The following is a 23,478-nucleotide window of genomic DNA, read 5'->3' as shown; positions in this document are numbered from 1 at the left end:
ACACTTTAGATCAACATATCACAGTAGATTGAATGCCAAAGAAGATACGTCACAAATTTTGTTTCCTTCTTTGTTTCTGACACTATTTACTTAATGCATATGTTAGGGGAAAAAAATTACTGAATTTGTAATTCCACTAATTTGGTTTCTTATTATTAGCAGATGATCAGGGCATCTAGAAAACCTAGTTTTTGCAAACGATACCTAAGAAAAAAAATTATTACTGAATTAGTAATTCCACTAGTTTGGTTTCTTATCACGTATCTTAGCAGATACAGGCATCTAGAAAACCAGGGTTTTGCAAATAAGGAACATCGTGTTTACAATTAAAAACAGTGGGAGATAACCTGTATATACAGAACACTGGCTGTAATCTGGTTTGCTTCTAAATATGGATACAGTGAGATATTTTTCTTATCACTTACTTCTCATATTTACCCAACAATCCAATAAACAGGTACATCAGAAGTCTAATAATTCCACAGCTATTTCTACAGGAGGGCGAACATATCCTGGAATTACAGATAAAAGTTAATATTAAAATTCTTTTTTGCTATTTCTATATCATATAAAAACAATGGCACTTCAAAATATCTAGAAAATAACTTATATTTTTCATTATTTACTTAAGAATGTCAATTAAAGGGCAAATTTAATGGAATAGCCAGAATATGATTTTTTTGAAAATACAAACATACTCTTTATCAACCTCTGAGAACAATCCAATTAGATGATACCAAAAATTAGACCAAGAAATAAAATTGTCTCAATTCTATATATAGTAATAGAATGATCACAAGTGATGAAAAACATGTTGGTATAAAATCAGTACATATGAAGGTCTAGATCCTATAAAATAAAGACTTGGCTTTGATACTATGAAAAAAGTAGGCTTCATTTATCCATGGAAGAAACTGTTATTAAGCTGATTTTTCTAAATATAAACACACTGACACAAAACCATTCCATTGCCACTTTCTCTTTTCCTCATCAAATATTCAGTGAATGTATCCAAATATGTGGGGGTCAAACACTTTTATTTCTAGAAGATACTATTTTTAAAAATACAATATAAGCAATTCCAATGTAGCTACAAATTACTTGTTTTGTCTATTATCTTAATAGGATGCATAATTCAAGTAGACATTAAAATGACTAGAATATGAATTTTTTTAATATAAGAGAACATGACAGTACAAAACTTTTCCTTGCTTTTTTTTTCTAGTTCTAACACCAGTAAACAAATACAAATAATGCAAATACCTGTGCAGCTCAAAAATGTTGACTAACCATCTGATTCATGTATCTTTTGCACAAGACAGCATATATCATTACATTTTAGAAGGTATTTACAAATTTATACCTTGGGAGAATATATTAAAAACAAGAACAATTAAAAAAACTCAAAGATTTATTTTGCCTATTTTTCATAATTTCTTTTATGTCATCGTACAGTCCAATAAATTAAAATGGAAATGTGCATAATGAAGAGATGGTTTAAAAAAGTTACTTTACCAAATATCATTTCCTTATTCTGCTAATTTTAACAAAACTATATTTACAAAGTGTCATATTAGCAACTTTGGCACATCTAGAAAGAATGGATAAATTTACACATGAATAAACTAAAACAAGGTAATTTTACGAATTTTTAAATATGAGGCTTGGTATAACCCTTTTATTGGCAAAAATAAAATATTTTCCATTAAGGGCATTTGTGAAAAGTGAACAGTCAACATTACACTCAGTGGAGGAAGACTGAGAACCTTCCCCTTCAAAACATAAACAACAGAAGGATGCCTGCTCTCACCACTCTTATTCAATATTGTATTGGGAGTATAAGCCAAAGTAATACAGCAAGGAAAAGAAATAAAAGGTATTCAAACCAGAAAGGAAGAGGTAAAGCTATCTCTATTTTCAGATGACATGATCCTATGTAAAGAAAATTCCAAAGAATCTACCTGAAAGCTTCTAGAGCTAATAGAGGAATTCAGCAAAGTTGCAGAATACAACATCAACACACAAAAATCAGTAGACCAAAAAAAACCACCCTCTTGGTTTTTTTTTTTTGGTCTACTGATTTTTGTGTGTAGTTTCTGTATATTGGTAATGGGAAATATAAAAAGGAGATTAAGAAAACTCCATTTACAACAGCATCTAAGAGAATAAAATATCTAGGAATAAATTTACCCAGAGATGTGAAAGACTTATACAATGAAAATTATAATAAAACACTTCTGAAAGAGGCTAAGGAAGACCTAAATGGATGGAAAGATACTCTGTGCTCATGGATTGGAAGACTTAACATAGTCAAGATGTTAATATTATCCAAAGGCATCTATAGATACAACACAATCCTGATCAAGTTACAACAGCATGTTTTACAGAAATGAAAAAAATACTAGTAATCAATTTTATGTGAAAAGACAAAAGACCCTAAGTAGGCAAAGCAATTTTGAAGAAGAAAAAAGTAGGAGTCCCCACACATCCAATTTCAAAACATACTATATAGTTACAGTAATCAAGACAGCCTGGTACTGGTTTAATGACAGACACATGGACCAAAGGAACAGAACTGCAAACCCAGAAGTAAATTCACACATCTATGGACAACTTACCTTCAACAGAAGTGTAACGTTCATTCAATGGTGAAGGAACAGCCTCTTCAACAAATGGAGCTGGCTAAACAGAAAAATGCAGCAAGAGCCATTAAGTCATGCCACACACAAAAACTAACTCAAAATGGATCAAGGACCTAAATATTAAATGTAAACATAAAACCATACAGTTCTTGGAAGATAATATAGGAACAAAGCTATGGGACCTAATTTTTTTTTTCAATGATAGGTTATCAAACACAACAACCAATGAATGAGCATCAGAAAACAAAATAGATAACTGGGACCTATAAAAATTAAATATTTATGTTCATCAAAAGGTTTTATTAAAAGAGTAAAAAGAAAATGTGGAACAGAACTTTAAGTTCTTAGAGAAGCCAGACTTACCGAACATATTGAGGCTGGAGGAGTCTCCCGGACTATTAGCCTAAGCTACTCTTTAAGTCTTGAATCAAAATTATTACCTGAAGTTATCTTTAAACTAAGAAACAGTTTAACTCAAAAAGTAAACACTGACCACCTTGAGTATTGTGTCCTTTTTAAAAAATTATCTATATAAGACTATGTAGACAGTAAATATTCTAAAGCACAGATGAAAAGCTTGTGGGGCATGGAATTGAAATCAATGGGAGTGAAACAACTAGAACAGAAATAAAAAGAATGTTGATATAATGTGAAGAACATAACTAATGTCACTGATTGTTATGTCTAGAAACTGTTGAATGGGAATGGGTTATGCTGTATATATTTTTACCAAAATTAAAATAAAATACTTAAAAAACAAACAATAAAAATATTTCCATCCTGTATGTTTTAAATATACTTTATATTTCTTTAGAAGTTTTTGGTTCCCAGAAAAATTACACAGCAGTTACAGTTTCACTGTACTTAGTGTTGGGGCCCTGAAAATGCCCTACATTTATATATTCATCCCAATCACCCTCCCCTGTACTCCTCACAACCAACGATAATTTTTACTGTCTGTAGATTTTTGCCGTTCCCAAGATGTCATGTAGTAGGAATCATACATTATGTAGCTTTTTCAGACTGGCATTTTTTCACTTAGCAATATAGATTCAAGGCTCCTTCACATCTTCATACCTTGAGAGCTCATTTCTTTTTATCATTACTATATTTTTATGCAAATAACACATGCCTTCCACTTTTGTTTGCTAACGACACCCTCTACCATGCAAAGTATTTTCCTAAGCGCAGCTTTGACAATTTTATTTTTCACATTTTTGTAGGGAAAAAAAAATTAGTACCTCAAGGTGGGAGGGCATGGTTAGAAAACAAACATAGAAGGCACACGTTATTTGTGTAAAAATATGGTATGTACTCCATTGTATAACTGTACCACAGTTTATCCATTCATCCTTGAAGGACAACTTGGTTGCTTTAAATTTTTTGGCAATTATGAATAAAACTGTTATAGACATTCGATCATAGGTTTTTGTGTAGATATAATATTTCAATTTATCTCAGGAAATACTGGAGCCCTGGTGGTGCAGTGGATAAATGCTTGGCTGCTAACTGAAAGGAAGGCGGTTCTAACCCCCAACCACTCCCCAACAGAAAGACGTGGGTAGTCTGTTTCTGTAAAGGTTGCAGCCTTGGAAACTCTATGGGACAGTTCTACTCTGTCCTATAGGGTCTCTATGAGTAAAATTTGACTCGATGGCAATGAGTAATGGTCACAGAACATGCTCTGCATGATTTCACTCTTTCTGAGTTATTGAGACTGTTTTTATAGCCTAACGTATGGTCTAGCCTAGAGAATTTTCTACATGTGCTTGAAAATAACTTGTATTCTGCTGTTTTTGGATAGTGTTCTAAATATATCAGGTCAAGTTGGTTGATCAAATTGCTCAAGGCTTCTATAACCTCACTTATTTTTTGTTTAATTATTCTATCAATTATTAAGAAGAGGGCATTGAAGTCTCAAGCTACTATTGTTTAATTATGTATTTCCTTGATTATGTCAGTTTTTGCTTTATATATTTTGGGGTACTGTCATTAGGTATGTATATGTTTACAATTGTTATATATTCCAGATGAATCAATCCTTCTATCAGTATGTCATATTCTTTATCTCTAGCTAATTTATTTTTTACCATAAAGTCTATTTTCTCTGATATCAGTATAGCCACTCCAGCACTTTCTAGGTTATTGTTTGTATGGTATAGTTTTTAAACATTCTTCCACTTAAACCTATTTGTGTCTTTTAATCTAAAGTGTCTGTTTTGTAGATAGCATACAGTTGTAGTACGTGTGTAAGCCTGTATATCTGTGCAGTCTCAGGGTCTCTGCCTTTTGACTAGAGTGGTTAATCCATTTACATCTAATGTAACTGCTGATATCGTTGGATTTATGTCTTCCATTTTCCTATGTTTTCTATAAGTCTTATACCTTTTTTGTTCTTTTTTCCCCATTAACTGCCATCTTTTGTTTTATATATATTTTTCTAGCATGCTATTTTAATTATTTTGTGGTTCTTTTACTATTTTTGAGTTGCATTCTTTGTAGTGATTCTAGGGCTTACAAAATTCATCTTAATATATCACAGTATACTCTAGATTAATACTAACTTTTTATATGAGATTTTATATGTCTTTCAACATAGATGTGAGTCTCTTTCTGCATAACCTCCTTAGAGTTTGTTGAACTTTTTAGTTATATAGATTAAGGTTTTGTCAAATTTTCAAACTTCCAATCAGTATTTCTTCAAATATATTTCTTATTTCTCCTCTCTATTTTTATCCTCTAGTAGGTCTCTCACTGTAATTATACTGGCAGAGACACAGGCCTCTGAAACTCTTAATTATTTTTTCATTCTGTAGATAATTTCTATAAGTCTACTTTCATGTTGAGGAGCTGGGTAGCAAAAGCAGTTTGTTACGGGCTGCTAACCAAAAGGTTGGCAGTTCAAACCTAAGCAGAGAGTCCAAGGAAGAAAAGCATGGGGGTCGCTTTCATAAAGATTACAGAAAGAATTCTACTGTGTAACACATGAGGTTGCCACGCGTTGAGGGCTGACTTGATGGCAGCTAACAATGACAAACCTTCATGTTTACTGATAGTTTATTCTGCCATCTCAAATCTGCTGGCAAATATCTCTAACTTTTCCATTTAATTTGTATTATTTTCACCTCTACACTTGCTATTCGGTTCTTTTTTATAATTTCTACCTCTTCATTTATATTCTCTAGTTGATGAGTCATTGACATCGTATGTTCCTTTTATTAGTTAAGTTAAAAATATACAGGATTATACCACATCTGATTCCACTCAGTATGATCAAATCAGCTCAGGTAGGACCAACACATGTATACTAACTATTGTGCAGCTAGAGTGTTCCGGGAACATTGAGCCCTCTTACCATGAGTAACTTCTCCATCTTCCTGTCAGGCTGACATTAACCAGGCCAAACTGCTGAGGACTCAGTTGCATTCAGGCAAATTCTCCAGTCAACGGATACAAACAATCCACTTCCACACTGTTTAGGAATTTCCTCAAAGCACTCTCCATGTCCGATTCTTTTATGTGAGGCCGTCCAGAAGACAACAGGCAAAAGTCCTGAAAACGAAAGAAACATAAGCCTCCAATGACCCACCATCATTTTAATGCCTCATCTTGTTTATATAAAAAGATACTTCCACAAACCAATTACATTCATAATTAGTTTAATAAAAAACATTAAAACAACTCAGGAAAATAAATACATTAAAAATTGAGATGTTACCACTGGAATGCATCCATTTATTCCTTCCCAGAGAAGGTAGCTGGTACCCAGTGACTTCGTTGCTGTGGCAGCCAGAATCCCATATACCAAAATTTTCCTTCGAGGCCTTCATATGACTTACATTCTACAAAGCACAGGGCAGAGTTAGGGAATTTGAGAACCAAAAACTCCTAATGAAATACAAAGTGATAGAAGTATCCAAGGATTATGCCACATATACTGACCTGACTGACTCTATGACAAGAAAAATTGGTCTCATTCCTCAGAACAGCAAATTATAAAATGATTTTTTCTAATACTTCAGAAGATTTTCCAACATGTTGTACCCAGCAACATTTATTTTAGCTATGATTTTTTATTTAATGGCAAATGAAACCTATTGAGAACATATAAAGTGAACTAATGCAACCCACAAAAAAACCCAAATTTAAAAAATTTAGTAATTTCACAAATAAAAATATATAATGCAGAATCTACTGGAAGCTAGTGGACAAACATCTTGAAATTACTACATTGATAAAAGGAAAAAAAAAAGTCCCAATACACGTGACTCAGATAGTAAGAAAATGAGAAAATGCTATCAAGATATCTGATAGTAATCACTATCAATTTCTGTATATTATTTCACTTAATAGAGAAATAAAAAAGCAAAGTTTGGAATTTCTTTAAATTTGACTATCTAACAGCCTACTATAAACTGACTGTCAGCAAGGATATTCTGACCTAAGAAACATGCGTCAATGACTCAAACGTAGGTGCAGTCAATTCCTGTACATCTCACTGCTGATTCTCCAGTGCTCATTCACTACAAGTGTATCTAAGATGCCTGATCAGCACTCAGAGTTGCCATGCAGCCCCAAACTGGATATTTACCGAGTTCTCCACAATTTTAAGTCTCTAACACATGAACACATGAAAGCAGCTGGCGGAGTCCTTGTTTCTAGCATTTAGCTGACCAAAGTGAACATGCCCCACCACGTGTTTTACTCAGAGTGGGTCTCCATGCTAAACCTCAGTTTTGCAAGGTGATCTTATCACTAATTTTGTTCAGATTCCAAGAAGAGCCATTATTTTAGTCAATATTGATTCAGGCATGTTTATAAAAAAGATGCAGAGCCTGAGAAAAGTGGCAAGATGCTGAACACTCAGGGTACGTCACCCTGGGACTCACTGACTCATACCACTCAGTCATGGGAACCAGGCATCACAGTCAATGAGCAAGGACTCACAGCTGATAGCATGTCCAGAGTCTTACTGTCATTATAATATTACAAGAGTATGTCAGTATGTTCAGGACAAAATACTTACCATCATAAGAGTTCCCACTGGCTCTTGAGGATGGAATGAATGACATATTTATGTCATTTATAATGGTGTCCTTCATGCCATGTCTTGAGGGAATTAAATAACTCATATGAAAATCTCTGTTTGGACCATGACCACCTGTACAAAGAGAATAAAATTTGGGAAAGATGAGAAATATGGATCTTAGCCAAGCAGGAACTTTATAGAGCTCACTAATACACTGGCATATAAAATATACAGTATGTATGCTGCCAGCCCAGAGCTCACAGTTAACATTTAACCCATAAAATGGATATTCACAATCTTTTTTTTTTTTTTAATATAATTTCTCTAATACACACAAGCATGTTAGCTGTCAAATAACACAGTCCTTGCTGGTAGCACTGAGCTTACCAAACTCAAAGTGCCCCTCCACATATTTTATTCAGGGTGGGTGTCCATGCTGGACCTCAGCTTCACAGAAGTGATTCTGTCACTCATTTTGTTCAGATTCCAAGGAGATCCATAATTTTAGTCATCATCGATCTAAGCATTTTCATAAAGGGGACCTAGACCTGATAAAAGTGGCAGACAATGACCACGCAGGACTGTATCACCCTGAGACCCACTGACTCACACTATTCAGTCATGGGGTCCAGGCATCCCAGTCAGTGGCTCAGGTCCCATGGCTGATAGCAAAGCCAGAGTCTTACTGTCACTGGAACATTACATCATTCCCTAAGAGGAAAGTCAGTATCTTATGGACAAAATGCTTACTGACGTGAGAACTCCCCCTGGCTCTTGAGCGTGGGATGACAGACTTATTCCTGAAACTCTCCTTCAACTCATGTCTTCAGGGAAGGTAGATAACTCTTTCACAGGAAATCCAGTGGTTGGACCACGTCGACCTATGAGAAGAGAGTAAATATATGGAAAGACGAGAAATATACACATTCCTTTTTATGGTCACCAGTCACAAGATGGAAGAGTTCACTAAAGTACCTACATATAAAATATACTAAATTATTGTTCTACTAAGATGTGTCTAATGATGTTCAAAACAACATCTTCGTGTTAGCTTCAACAACACACCTGTACGACAAGAACAATTAAGCTCTCTCCTTGGAGCAGTATATTATAGAAAAAGTCATTTTTCCCTAACACCTTTTTCTAAAAGTTTCCCCAGAATCTCCTCCTCTACAAAATCCATTACATCTAGGATTTCCCATTAAAACCATATGCAACCACAACCCCCAAACTATTGCCTTGATGAATTCTTTAAACCTTAAATTGAAACTATCCACTAAAGTCATCTTTAAACCAAACTATAAAATAATTAGAAAAGAATTACTACCCTGAGCATTCTGTTCTTTTAAAACATTATCTATATGAGATCAAATTGACAACAGCAAAGGTTAGGTAGAAAGCTTAGGGGGCAGGGAACTTGTGTTGATGATGATGAAACAATTCAGAAAAGGATATCAAGAAAGGTAACAAACTTGAACAATGTAACCAATGTCACTAAATTGCACATGTAGGATTGTTGAGTTGATGTATGTTTTGCTAAAATACAAAAAAAAAATAAAAAAGCTACGGCCTAGGGATATACATCACGCTGTAGGCTAAACCCTAGGAGTGAGGTCAAAACTGAAATAAATCTGTCAAACAAAGGCTAAATTCAATCTTCATCAGAATTAAGGTGATCTGCTAGAAATTTAATTTCCAGTCAAAACAAAATTCAATAGTCTTTAGAGAAAGATAACATAATACAAAATATCTACAAAGTACCCCCTACAATGTCTGGCATACAGTAACAAATTATTAGATCAAAACAACCTGGAGGAAGTAAATAAAAGTCAAGCTGTAAAAGCACATACAGACATGATCCAGATACTGGTATTAGTAGGGAAGACTTCAAAATCACTATAATTAATACATTAAAGAAAATGGAAGATTCACAACGAGGATGAAACGACACAGGATATCAACAGATAAGCAGAATCTATTTTTTAAAGAATCAAGTAGATATTCAATAACTGTAAAATACAGTACCAAAATTAAGAATTTATCAGATGGGTTCATAGCACAAGAGAAAACACAATTAATGAACCTGAAGACAGGTCAAAGAATATAACCAAACTGAAGCACAGAGAGAAAAAAAGTGGAAAAAAGAAAGTTATCTCACATTAAACAAACAAAAGCAACATATGAAACAGCCAGAGAAATTCACATTAAAAAAACAAAAATTGGGGAGGCGGGTCCAAGATGGTGGAGAAGTCAGGTGCTTCTGGTGGTCCATCTTACAAGAAACACCCCCCCAAAACAACTGAATCGATTATATATGTAACAAGCTACGGACCCTGAACATCAAAGACAGAGTTTAAAAATCAGACTGAGTGGCAGGTGGAAGGAGAGATGGTGCAGAACCATCAAGGAGTTGCCAGACATGACTCTGGAACTGGTGCCTTTCAGCCCCAATCCCCTGGCGTGGCCACAGCGGGGTTGGCGATAGCGTTCCAGGTGCGGGTACTTCAGTGGAAGAAGGCAAGCAAAGTGGCACAGCCCTGATCCCCTGGCATGACCACGGTGGGGCTGGTGGTAGCGTTTGGGACATGGTTACTTCATGAAAGAAGGATCAAAAGTGACGCAGCCCCAACCCCCTAGCACAACCACAACAGGGCTGGTGACAGCATTCAGGACACGGTCTCTATAGCCACAGAGAGCCAGCAGCACAGAATTTTCTCACATCTCTGGAACCTGCGAGAAACAGCTCTCGCAGCACAAGTAATTTCCTCTAATTTACCGTGTGGAATCAATAGCTCCCCTTTTGAAAGGACTCTCTCCCATCTATCGGACCCCTCCTCCCTCTGCCCTGAGCCAGCTTAAGTGACAGATGATTTCCTTGGGCCTGACATAGGTCCTGCTGTGCACCCTGGGACATTCTCCCGGCCTTGAAAAATTAACAAATTAATAAATGGGAGAAAGTACTTTGCTGGCTCCCCTAAACTAGGAACGCAGGGCAGAAGTGGCTCCTGTCCATGCACAAGTGGTTCACAGACTGTGAATGCCTTTCACCCCTGCATGGACACATGTGGCCCCATTTCAGCAGATAGGCTCTTGTTACCTTTCAAGGGTATGCGTGCCTGAGGTCTGACTTTAACTGTTGCAACCGTGCGGTGGAAAGGCAGGCTTTTGACATTTCACACCACTCTCCCTATTAAGCAGGGTCCTCACCTACCCACAACAGGGTCCTCAGAACAAGCGGCTCCACCCATGCCACTGAGCAACCCATGACCGGGAATCAAGGATAAGTGGTGTCTTCCAATCCTTAAACTTAAAAGCATTGGGTGCCTGTGGTATAGCTGCAGAGCCCATCCGCCTGTGTGCTCTAGAATAAAGGGATGTGCCTTACCAATAGACACTTTGGGGAAGGTTGTCAGCTATCTACCTTGCTCAGAGTGTGACCCCCTGCTGCAAACAGAAACCTATGCCTGCATCAATCACCACTGCTCCTCTAAGACCGTAGATGAGAGACTACACCACACACTAGGTGACCAACTACCTGGACACATGAGCTGAATCCACACAAGAAAAGTGAATGGTCTCCTAGGCTTATATACCTGGTCACAGCTCTAGCCATCTGGTGACAGGACAATACAGCTTCAAAGGCTCCAATAATCAAGTTAGCCTATTTGGCTATGTAAAAACAAAACAAAGTGGGAAGCTAGGGCACAGTAAACAAACATAAAATACATTAATATAATAAATTATAGATGGCTTGGAGAAAAGAGTCGATATCAAATCGCATAAAGCAGCAGACCATGATCCCTTCAATAAATTCCGAAAACAAAGAATCTTCTAGATGAAGACGTATTCCTGGAATTATCAGATGCAGAATAGAAAATGTTAATATACAGAACTCAGGAGATCAGGGAGCAGGTGAAGAAAAATGCAGAACAACCCAAGGAACACACAGAAAAAGCAGTTGAGGAAATTAAGGTTATTAAGAAGCATAATGAAACATTTAATAGGCTGCAAGAATCCACAGAGAGAGAGCAATCAGAAATTCAGAAGATTAACAAATAAAATTACAGAATTAGACAACTCAATAGAAAGTCAAAGGGGCAGAATTGAGGAAATGAAAGTCAGAATTAGTGAGATTGAAGATAAAACACTTGAAAACAATACATTCGAAGAAAAATCAGGTAAAAGAATTTTACAAACTGAAGAAGAACTAAGAATTATGCAGGACTTTACCAAGAGAAATAACCTATGAGTGACTGCAGTACCAGAACAGGGAGGGATAACAATAAAAACAAAGAGAATTGTTGAAGATTTGTTGGCAGAAAACTTCCCTGATATTGTGAAAGGTGTGAACATATTTACCCAAGATCCTCATTGAATCCAGTACAAAGTAGATCCCAAAGAAAGTCACCAAGACATATTATAATCAAACTTGCCAAAACCAAAGATAAAGGGAGAATTTTAAGGCTAGGGATAAACAAAAACTCACCTACAAAGGGGAGTCAATAAGAATGAGCTCGGACTACTCTGTTGAAACCACGCAGGTAAGAAGGCAATAGGATAACATATACCAAACCTTGAAGGAAAAAAATTACCAGCCAAGAATCATACATCCAGGAAAAGTGTCTCCCAAATATAAAGATGACTGCTGGATCGTATGGTAGTTCTATTTCTAGCATTTTAAGGAAGCACCAAATTAATTTCCAAAATGGCTATACCATTTTACATTCCCACCTGCAGTGTATAAGTGTTCCAATATCTCCACAGCCTCTCCAACATTTATTATTTTCTGTGTTTTGGATTAATACCAGCCTTGTTGGAGTGAGATGGAATCTCCTTGTAGTTTTAATTTGCATTTCTCTAATGGCTAATGATTGAGAGCATTTCCTCACGTATGTCTTCTTCAGTGAAGTGCATGTTTACTGCAGCACTGTTTACAATAGCAAAAAGATGGAAGCAACCAAGGTGCCCATCAACGGATGAATGGATAAATAAATTATGGTATATTCACACAATGGAATATTACGCATCTATAAAAAACAGTGAAGAATCTGTGAAGCATTTCCAGCATGGAGAAACCTGGAAGTCATTATGCTGAGTGAAATCAGTCAGTTGCAAAAGGACAAATATTGTATAAGGCCACTATGATAACATCTTGAGAAAGAGTTTAAACTGAGAAGAACACATTCTTTTGTGGTTACGAGAGGGAGGGAGGGAAGGTGGGAGAGGGGTATTTACTATTTAGATAGCACATAAGAACTACTTTGGGTGAGGGGAAGGACAACACTCAATACAGGGGAGGTCACCATAACCGGACTAAACCAAAAGCAAACAAGTTTCCTGAATAAACTGAATGCTTCTAAGGCCAGTGAACCAGGGGCAGAGGTTTGGGGACCATGGTTTTGGGGGACATCTAAGTCAACTGGCAAAATAAAATCTATTAAGAAAACATTCTGCATCCCAATTTGGAGAGTGGTGTCTGGGGTCTTAAATGCTAGCAAGCAGCCATCTAAGATGCATCAGTAAGTCTCAATGCACCTGGATCAAAGGAGAATGAAGAACACCAAGGACACAAGGTAATTACGAGCCTAAGAGACAGAAAGAGCCACATAAACCAGAAACTACATCAGTCTGAGACCAGAAGAAGTAGATGGTGTCCAGCCACAACCAATGACTGCCGTGACAGGAAACAACAGAGAACCCCTGAGGGAACAGAACAGTGGGATGCAGACCCCAAATTCTCAAAAGAAGACCAGACTTAATGGTCTGACTGAGACTAGAAGGACCCCAGCAGTCACGGTCCCCAAACCTTCTGTTGGCCCAGGACAGGAACCATTCCTGAAACCAACTCGTCAGACAAGGATTGGACTGGACAATGGGTTGGAAAGAGATGCAGATGAGGAGTGAGCTACGTGCATCAGATGGACTCCTGAGACTATGTTAGCATCTTCTGTCTGGAGGGGAGATGAGAGGGTAGAGCTGGTTAGAAACTGACAAAATGGTCACAAAAAGAGAGACTGGAAGGAGGGAGCAGGCTGTCTCATTGCGGGGAGAGTAACTGGGAGTATGTAGTTCGGTGAGAGACTGACTTGATTTGTAAACTTTCACTTAAAGCACAGTAAAAATTATTTTAAAAAATGAAGGCGAAATTAGGACATTTCCAGATAGCCGGGTGTTTAGGGAATTTGCAAAAACCAAACCAAAGCTACAAGAAATACTAAAGGAACTCCTCTGGTTAGAAAATCAGTAACATCAGATAACAACACAAAACTAGAATACGTGAGAGAGCAACCAGATATCAGCCCTGATAAGGAAATCACAAAAATGAATCAAGATAAAAAAAAGTCAAAACCTGGAAAAGAGATATTATGTAAAAGATGACAACATTAAATCAATAAAGAGGGACTAAATAACGTAGTCATAGATCTTTCATATGGAAAGTAAGAAAAGGCAATATAGGGAGACAGAAGTTTAGTTTAAACTTAGAAAAATAGGGGTAAACAATGTAAACACAAAAGAGATTAACAATCCTTCTCATCAAAATAAAATTCAAGAAAAAATAGAGACTCAGCAGAAACAAAATCAACAAGCACGAATAAGAGGAAAAGACAATACATAAAAAAAACTACTCAGCACAAAAAGTTAAGAGGAAAAAAGAAACTGTCAACAACACACAAGAAAGCACATGAAAACAACAGCACTAAACTTATACCCATCCATAATCATGCTGAACATAAATGGACTAAATGCACCAATAAAGATGTAGAGAGTTGCGGAACGGATAAAAAAAAAAAAGATACGTCTATATGCTGCCTAGCAGAGACAAACCTTCGACTCAGAGACACACCTAAGACTTAACAACACGAACTAAAACCTGAAGGATGGAAAAAAATATATCAAACAAACAACAATCAAAAAAGAGCAGGAGTGGTAATACTAATTTCTAACAAAACAGGCTTTAAAGTTAAATTCACCACAAAGGATAAGGAAGGACACTATATAATGATCAAAGGGACAATATACCAGGAGAATATTACCATAGTAAATATTTATGCACCCAATGACAGGGCTACAGGATACATAAAACAAACTCTAGCAGCATTCTAAAGCGAGACAGAAAGCTCCACAAAATAGTAGGAGACTTCAGCACACCACTTTCAATGAAAGACAAATCATCTAGAAAGATGCTCAGTAAAAACACGGAAGATGCAAATGCCACAATTAACCAACTTGACCTCATAGACATATACAGAACACGTCCCCCAACAACAGAGAGTATTCCTTTTCCAATATGCATGGAACACTCTCTAGAACAGACCACATATTAGGTCATAAAACAAGCTTTAACAGAATCCAAAACATCAAAATATTACAAAACGTCTTCTCTGACTATAAAGCCATAAAACTAGAAAGCAGTAACAGAAAAAAAAAACAGGGAAAAGAAATCAAATGTACAGAAACTGAACACCTTGCTCAAAAACTACTGGCCTACAGAAGAAATTAAGTACGAATACGAATTTCACCGAATCAAATAAGAATTGAATACGCTTCCTATCAGAGCCTTTGGGACACGATGAAAGCAGTGCTCAGAGGTCAATTTACAGCAATAAGTGCACACGTCCAAAAAGAAGAAAGGGCCAAAATCAAGGTATTATACATACAAATTGAACAAACAGAAAGAGAGCAACAAAACAAACCATCAGACACCAGAAGAAAGCAAATAATAAAAATTACAGCAGAATTAAATGTAATAGAGGACAGAAAAACAATTGAAAGAGTTAGCTACACCAAAAGCTGGTTCTTTGAAAAGATTAACAAAATCAATAAACCACTGGACAGACTGATAAAAGAAAAACAGGAGAGGAAGCAAACAACCTGAATAAGAAATGAGATGTGCAATATCACGGGAAACCCGAATGCAATTAAAAGAATCACAACAGAATCCTATGAAAAACTAAAATAAATTTGAAAGCCTAGAGGAAATGAACAGAATTCTAGAAACACACTACCTACCTAAACTAACAAAAAGAGAGGTAGAACAAATAAATAAACCCATAACAAAAGAAGAGATAGAAAAGTTCATTAAAAAACTTCCAATAAAAAAAAAGCGCCCCCCCCCACCAAAAAAAAAGCCCTGGCCCTGATGGCTTGACTGAAGAATTCTACCAAACTTTCAGAGAAGAGTTACCACTGCTCCTACTAAAAGTACTTCAGAGCATAGAAAAGGATGGAATACTTGCAAATTCATTCTATGAAGCCACCATAACCATGACAGTGAAACAAGATAAAGACACCACAAAAACAGAAAATTACAGACCAATACCCCTCATGAACTTGGACACAAAAATCCTCAACAAAATTCTAGCCAAAAGAATTCAACAACATATCAAAAAAATAATTCACCATGACCAAGTGGGATTCATACCAGATATGTAGGGATGGTTCAATATAATAATCAATATAATCCACCACATAAATAAAACAAAAGACAAGAACCACATAATCTTATCAATGGATGCAGAAAAGGCATTTGACAAAGTCCAACACTGATTCGTGATAAAAACTCTCAGCAAAATAGGAATAGAAGGAAAATTCCTCAACATAATAAAGGGCATTACACAAAGCCAACAGCCAACATCATCCTAAACGGAGGGAGCCTGAAAGCATTCCCCTTGAGAACGGAAACTAGACAAGGATGCCCTTTACCACCACTCTTATTCAACACTGTGGTGGAGGTCCTAGCCAGAGCAATTAGGCTAAAGAAATAAACAGCATCCACATTGGTAAGGAAGGATTAAAATTATCTCTATTTGCAGATGACATGATCTTATACACAGAAAACCCTAAAGAATCCTCAAGAAAACTACTGAAACTAAGAGTTCAGCAGAGCATCAGGATACAAGATAAACATATATAATTCAGTTGGATTCCTCTACACCAACGAAGAGAATGTCGAAGAGGAAATCACCAAATCAATACCACTTATGATAGCCCCCAAGAAGATAGAATACTTAGGAAGAAATTTAACCAGAGATGTAAAAGATTTATACAACTAAAACTACAAGACACTACTGCAAGAAACCAAGAGAGACATACAGAAGTGGAAAAACGTACCTTGCTCGTAGATAGGAAGACTCAACATTGTAAAAATGTCCATTCAACCCAAAGCGATCTAAGGATACAATGCAATCCTGATCCAAATACCAATGACATTTTTTAATCAGATGGGGAAACAAATTACCAACTTCACATGGAAGGAAGAGGCCCCAGATAAGTAAAGCATTACTGAAAAAGAACAAAGTGGGAGGCCTCACACTACCTGATTTTAGAACCTATATACCCCCATAGTAGTCAAAACAGCCTTGTAATGGTACAACAGACACATAGACCAATGGAACAGAATTGAGAGTCTAGACATAAATCCATTCACATATTAGCAGCTAACATTTGATAAAGGACCAAAGTCAGTTACATGAGGAAAAAAGTCTCTTTAACAAATGGTGCTAGTATAAGTAGACACTCATCTGCAAAAAAAAAAAAAAAGAAAGAAAGAAACATGACCCATACCTCGCACCATGCACAAAAACTAACTCGAAATGGATCAAAGACCTAAATATAAAATCTAAAACAATGAAGACCATGGAAGAAAAAAGAGGGACAATGCTCAGAGCCCTAATACTTGGCATAAACAGTATGCGAAACGTTATTAACAATGCACAAACACCACGAGAGAAAACAGGTAACTGGGAGTGCCTAAAAATCAGACTTACACTCATCCAAAGGCTTCACCAAGAGAGTAAAAAGGCAACCTAGAGAGTGGGAAAAAAGTTTTGGCTACAACAAACCTGATCAGCATCTAATCTCTAAAATCTCTAAAATTTTTGTAAGAAGACCAGACTTCATGGTCTGACTGAGGACATGGTCCCTGGACCCTTTCTTAGCCCACAACTGAAATCATTCGCGAAGCCAGCTCTCCAGACAAGGATTGGACTGGATTATAAAATAATTATACGGGTGAGGAGTGAGCTTCATGGCTCAAGTAGACACATGAGACTATGTGGGCTACTCCTGTCTAGAAGTAAGATGAGAAGGAAGAAGGGGACAGGAGCTAGGTGAGTGGACACAGGAGACACAGGGTGGAGAGGAGGAATGTGCTATCTCATTGAGGGGAGAGCAGCTAGGAGTATATAGCAAGGTGTGTATAACTTTTCACGAGACTGAGTTGATTTGTAAACTTTCCACTTAAAGCACAAAAAAATAAATACCTTTAAAAAGACTGGAAATTAATCATTTCACACACAAAAAAGGATTAATGCAGCATCTACTTGAGTTAGCAGTAAAATTATTTACAACATAACTCCAATGATTAAAAACAAAAAAAAAGTTTTAACTCATCACTGGTTAGAAATTAAAACACTCTGAAGATATCCTGTAAATAGGAACCACTCTTCAATTTTAAAGAATTTATTTTTCTTAATAGATAAACCAGTAAAAAGTCAAAGCACCCCCCTCCCCTTTTTTTTGGAACATCTAACAGTCCTCAAGAGAATAATGGTCACTCAAAAGATGGGCAGCTTATATTAATCACAACCATTTCCTGCAGGTCTCATTTACTATTCACGTCCTGGTTTCCCAGCACTTGTTTGCTACGAGTGGCTATATGCTCCAAAGAAAAATCAAAGAGTTGCCATTAATCCTATAACTGGACATTCATAGAACTCTGAACAATTCAATTCCTCTGATGCATAAAGGCAGGTTAGCTTTCAAAGACAGCAGTCCTCTGACATAGCATTTAACTGACCAAGCTGAACTTGCCAACTACATATTTTGCTTAGGGTATGTCTCAGTGCTGGAACTCAGTGCCAGAGAAGTGATCTTGTCACTCAGTTTGTTCATATCCAAGATCTGTTAATTACTTTAGTCATCACTGATCCAGGCATTTATAAAGGGGCACAGAGACTGAAATTAGTGATAGACACTGACCACTCAGGAGATCATCACCCTGGGAATCACTGACTGAGACCCAACAGCTGATAGCCCAGTCAGAATCTTATCATCATTGAGTTATTCCACGTTTCTTAAGAGGAAAGTCAGTTATTTTCAGGACAAAAATTGTGAAAATTCCTTCTGGTCCTTGAGAAGTGATTGAAAGCTATGTTCCTGATTTTCTCCTTGAAGTAATATATAAAGGGAAAGAAATATATGCTTTTTCATGAAAAAACCAGTGCCTAGTCCATGTTGAGCTGAAAAACGCCAGTAAGAATGTGCAAAGATGACAAAGAAAATCATCCATTGGTCAACCAGATACATAACTGTGGGGGGATCACTAATACAATTTTATACAAAATGTATTAATTATTTCTCTACTGGGATATTTTCCGTGACATTCAAAACATCATCATATATTATCCTCTGCTTTCCAGCAGAGCACATATTCTTCATAAATTTTTTGCCACCAGAACGTAGGCCATGTGTGCTATCCATTCGTAAGACACTGTGTAACTGATCTGTGTAAATTAAACATCAGATACATCTTACCTCAAAGGTAATGCAATGATTATGCAGCAGGCAATCAGGAAAGCCATAATATGGGACAACAGGACAACCACCTAAAAATGACTCCCACTACTTAATGTCTGCTTGAGCTCCACAATATGGCAATTTGCAGAGGCTGCACAGGGTTATGCCACTCAGTGCAGATAAAATCATTTAGCCAGGACACATGCATGTGCAGTAATTACAATGTTTGACCAGGGATGTCACGGAGTGTGTGGAGGGGCCCAGCCAAGCCCTGAGCCCTCCCATTATGAAGACTTTCCCTGCTCCCCTATCAGGCTGACCTGCACCAATCAGGCTGCTGAGGTCTCAGTAGCATTAGGTCAAGGTCCTCCTTCTCTGGATGCAAACTTCCTTCTACCACACTGGTGAGGAATTCCCAATGCATTACTCTCCACCGGAAATTTCTGTATGAGGTGCAATAAGGAAAGAAGAAAAAGGGAAAAAAATTGAAAATGAAGGGAACAGAAGCCTCAGATGAATCACCAAAATATTAATGCTAACTCTTCATAATGCAGACACTTCATAAATCCTATTAAGTTATTGATTCCTTTAAAAAAGGGAACAAAGGAAACATTAAAAATTAGGATTTCATTCTGGATTGTAGCCATTTTTGTTAGGTGCCATCAAGTCAGTTCTAGCTCATATTGACCTTTACATACAACAAAACACTGCCCAGTCCTGCACCATCCTCACAATTGTTGTTTGAGCCCATTTTTGCAGCCACTGTGTCAATCCATCTCATTGACGGTCTTCCTCTTTCTCACAACCTTCTACCTTACCAAGCATGATGTCCTTCTACAGGGACTGCTCCCTCCTGAAAACACATCCAAAGTATGTGAGGCAATGTCTTGCCATCCTCCCTTCCAAGGAACACTCTGGCTGTACTCCTTCCAAGACAGACTTATTCCTTCTTCTGGCAGATCATGGTATATTCAATGTTCTTCATCAACACCATAATTCTAAAGCGTGAATTCTGCTTCTACTTTTCCACGTGTGATGTCCTTGTCCAGGGACAGCCCCTTCTGATAACATGTCCAATGTTCGTGAGACGAAGTCTCATCATCCTTGGTTCTAAGGACCATTCTGGCTGCACATCTTCCAAGACAGACTTACTCGTTCTTCTGGCAGTCCATGGTATATTCAATATTCTTCGCCAACATCATAATTCAAAGTCATCAATTTTTCTTTGGTCTTCTTTACTCATTGTCCACCTTTCACATGCATGAGGCGACTGAAAATACCACAGCTTTGGTCAGACGCACCTTAGTCCTCAAAGGGACATCTTTGGTTTCCAACACTAAAGAGGTCTTTTGCAGCAGATTTGCCCAATTCAATAGGTTATTTGATTTCCTGACCAATGCCTCTGTGGGCACTGATTGTAGATTCAAGTAAAATGAAATCCTTCACAATTTCAGAATTTTCTCTGTTTATCATCATGTTGCTTAATGGTTGAATTGTGAGGATTTTTGTTTTCTTTATGATGAGGTATGATCTGCAGTGAAGGCTATAGTCTTTGATCTTCATCAGTAAGTGCTTTAAGTCCTCTTCACTTTCAGCAAGGAAGGCTGTGTCACTGCATAATTCAGGTTAATAGTGAGTTTTCCTTCCAACCCTGAAGCCGCATTTTTCTTCATATAGTCCAGCTTCTCAGACTATTTGCTCAGCTTACAGATTGAATAAGTATGAGGAAAAGATAGAACCCTGATGCACACCTTTCCTGATTTTAAACCATATGATATCCCCTTGTTATGTTTGAGTGACTTCCTCTTGCTCTATCTACAGGTTCCTCATGAGCACAATTAAGTGTTCTGGAATTCCCATTCTTTACAATGTCATCCATAATTTGTTATGATCGACACAGTTGAATGGCTTTGCATAGTCAATAAAACACAGGAAAACATCTCTCTGGTATTCTTTGCTTTCAGCCAGGATCCATCTGACATCAGTAATGATGTCCCTCATTCCATGCCTTCTTCTGAATCCAGACTAAATTTCTGACAGTTCCTTGTAGTTGTACTGTTGCAACCTTTTTTTTTTTTAAATTATTTTCATCAAAATTTTATTTGTGAAATTAATGATACTGTTCAATAATTTCCACATTATGTTGGATCACCTTTCTTCAGAATGAGCACAAATATGGGTCTCTTCCAGTTGATTGGCCATGTAGCTGTCTTCCATATTTCCTGCACAGACAAGTAAGCAGCTCCAGCACTGCATCTGTTTGTTGAAACACCTAAATTAGTATTCCGTCAATTCCTGGTGCCTTGTTTTTCACGAGTACCGTCAGTGTAGCTTGGACTTCTTACATCAGTATCATGGGTTCTTGATCATATGCTACATCCTGAAATGGCTGACATCTACTTTGGTCTTTTCTTTCTTTCCTGTCTTTTTAATGATCTTTTGCTTTCTTCATGTATGATATTCTTGATATCATCCCACAACTCTGGTCTTCAGTCATTAGTGTTAAATGCATCAAACCTATTTTTGAAATGGTCTCCATATTCAGGTGGAATATACTGAAGGTGGTATTTTGGTTCTTTTGGACTTGTTTAAATTTTCTTCAGCTTCAATTTGAACTTCCATATGAGCAACTGATAGTGTTTTCTGCAGTCAGCCCCTGGCCTTATTTTGATTGATGATAATGAGTTTTTCTATGATCTCTTTCCACAGATGTAGTCGATTTGATTCCTGTGCTTCCCATCTGGTGAGGTCCACATGTATAGTCGCCATTTATGTTGTTGAAAAAATGTATTTGCAATAAAGAAGTCGTTGGCCTTGCAAAATTCTATCATATAATCTCCGGCATTGTTTCTATCAACAAGGTCATATTTTCTAACAATCAACCCTTCTTCTTTGTTTCCAAGTTTCCCATTCCAATCATCAGTAATTATCAACACATCTTGATTGTATATTTAATCAATTTCAGACTTCACAAGTTAGTAAAAACCTTCAATTTACTCAACTTAGGCATTAGCGGTTGGTACTCAAATTTGAATAATAATAGTATTAACTGGTCTTCTTTGTAGATGTGTGGATGTTACCCTATCACTGACATGTTGTACTTCAAGGCAGATCTTGAAATATTCTTTTAGATGACGCATGTGACACCATACCTTTTACAATTTATCATTCCTGGAATAGTAAATCATACAACTGATTCAAAATGGCCAATACCAGTACATGTCATCTCACCAATGCCTCAGATATCAATCTTATGTGTTCCATTTCATTTTTGAAAATGTCCAATATCCAAGATTCCACGTTCCAAATATTAATATATGTTTATAAGCTGTTTATTCTCATTTTGAGTCTTGCCACATCAGCAAATGAAGGTCCCAAAAGATTGACTCCATCATGTCATTAAGATCAAATGTACTTTGAGCAGGCAGCTCTTCCCCAGTCGTATTCTGAGCACCTTCCAACCTGAGGGGCTTATCTTCTAGCACTATATCAGACAATGTTCTGCTGCTACTCAAAAGTTTACACTGGTCAGTTTTTTAAGAAGTAGACCACCAGGTCCTTCTCCAAGTCTGTTTTAGACTTGATGCTCTAGTGAAACCTGTCCACCACGGGTGACCCTGCTGATATTTGAAATTCCTGTGGCATTGCTTCCAGTATCATAGCAACACACAAGCCACCACAGTACAACAAACTGACAAGATTATATTATCTTATTCTTTACTAGAAAGGGAGCCAGTACCAATGACAAAAGAAGGATTTCATATAAACCACTAGGAGCATATCAGCAGAGTCAGAATTCACATTTAAAAAAAAATCTAAAGAATATGAAATATAATCATATCAAAAAAGTAATACATCACGACCAAGTGGGATTCATAACAGGAATACAAGGATAGTTCAATATTAGATAATTAATCAATGTAATCCACCACAAAAATAAAAGAATCACATGATCATTTCAATAGACACTGAAAAGGGATTCAACAACATCCAACACCCATTCCTGATAAAAATTCTCAATAAAATAGGTATAGAAGGGAATTTCCTCAAAATAATAAAGTGCATCTATGCTAAACCAACAGCCAACATCATTCTTAATGGAAGAGAAGGAAAACATTTCCCTTGAGAGCAGGAACAAGACAAGGATGCCCTTTATCAACACTCCTATTTAACACTGTGCTGGAAGTCCTCAACTGAGCAATAAGGCAAGAAAAAGAAATAAAGGGCATCCAAATTGGTAAGGAAGAAGTAAAACTGTCCCTATTTGCAGATGATAAGCCAATCACAAAA

At 36.9% G+C, this 23,478-nt stretch overlaps 1 protein-coding gene and 2 pseudogenes across 5 annotated transcripts in view; all 3 read right to left on the bottom strand.

Annotated features, from left to right (window-relative positions):
- LOC126087670 (uncharacterized) overlaps positions 1-23,478 on the bottom strand; it is a 332,855-nt gene that overhangs the window by 3,599 nt on the left and 305,778 nt on the right. For 4 of the 5 annotated variants that reach the window (XR_007519816.1, XR_007519815.1, XR_007519819.1 and 1 more), the window contains 7 exons: positions 19,509-19,631; positions 8,422-8,552; positions 7,669-7,803; positions 6,361-6,484; positions 5,998-6,194; positions 2,619-2,682; positions 426-512 (listed from right to left, as the gene is read on the bottom strand). The gene's annotated coding sequence lies outside the window, so the exon portion shown is untranslated. The remainder of the gene's footprint in view (positions 1-425; positions 513-2,618; positions 2,683-5,997; positions 6,195-6,360; positions 6,485-7,668; positions 7,804-8,421; positions 8,553-19,508; positions 19,632-23,478) is intronic. The other variant, XR_007519817.1, reaches the window with a different exon arrangement.
- Positions 7,368-7,449, bottom strand: LOC126057399 (uncharacterized; annotated as a pseudogene).
- On the bottom strand, positions 8,110-8,192 carry LOC126057397 (uncharacterized; annotated as a pseudogene).

Source organism: Elephas maximus, chromosome 13, assembly GCF_024166365.1.
Source record: "Elephas maximus indicus isolate mEleMax1 chromosome 13, mEleMax1 primary haplotype, whole genome shotgun sequence".
NCBI lineage: Eukaryota > Metazoa > Chordata > Mammalia > Proboscidea > Elephantidae > Elephas > Elephas maximus.
This window is presented reverse-complemented; position numbering and strand designations above follow the sequence as displayed.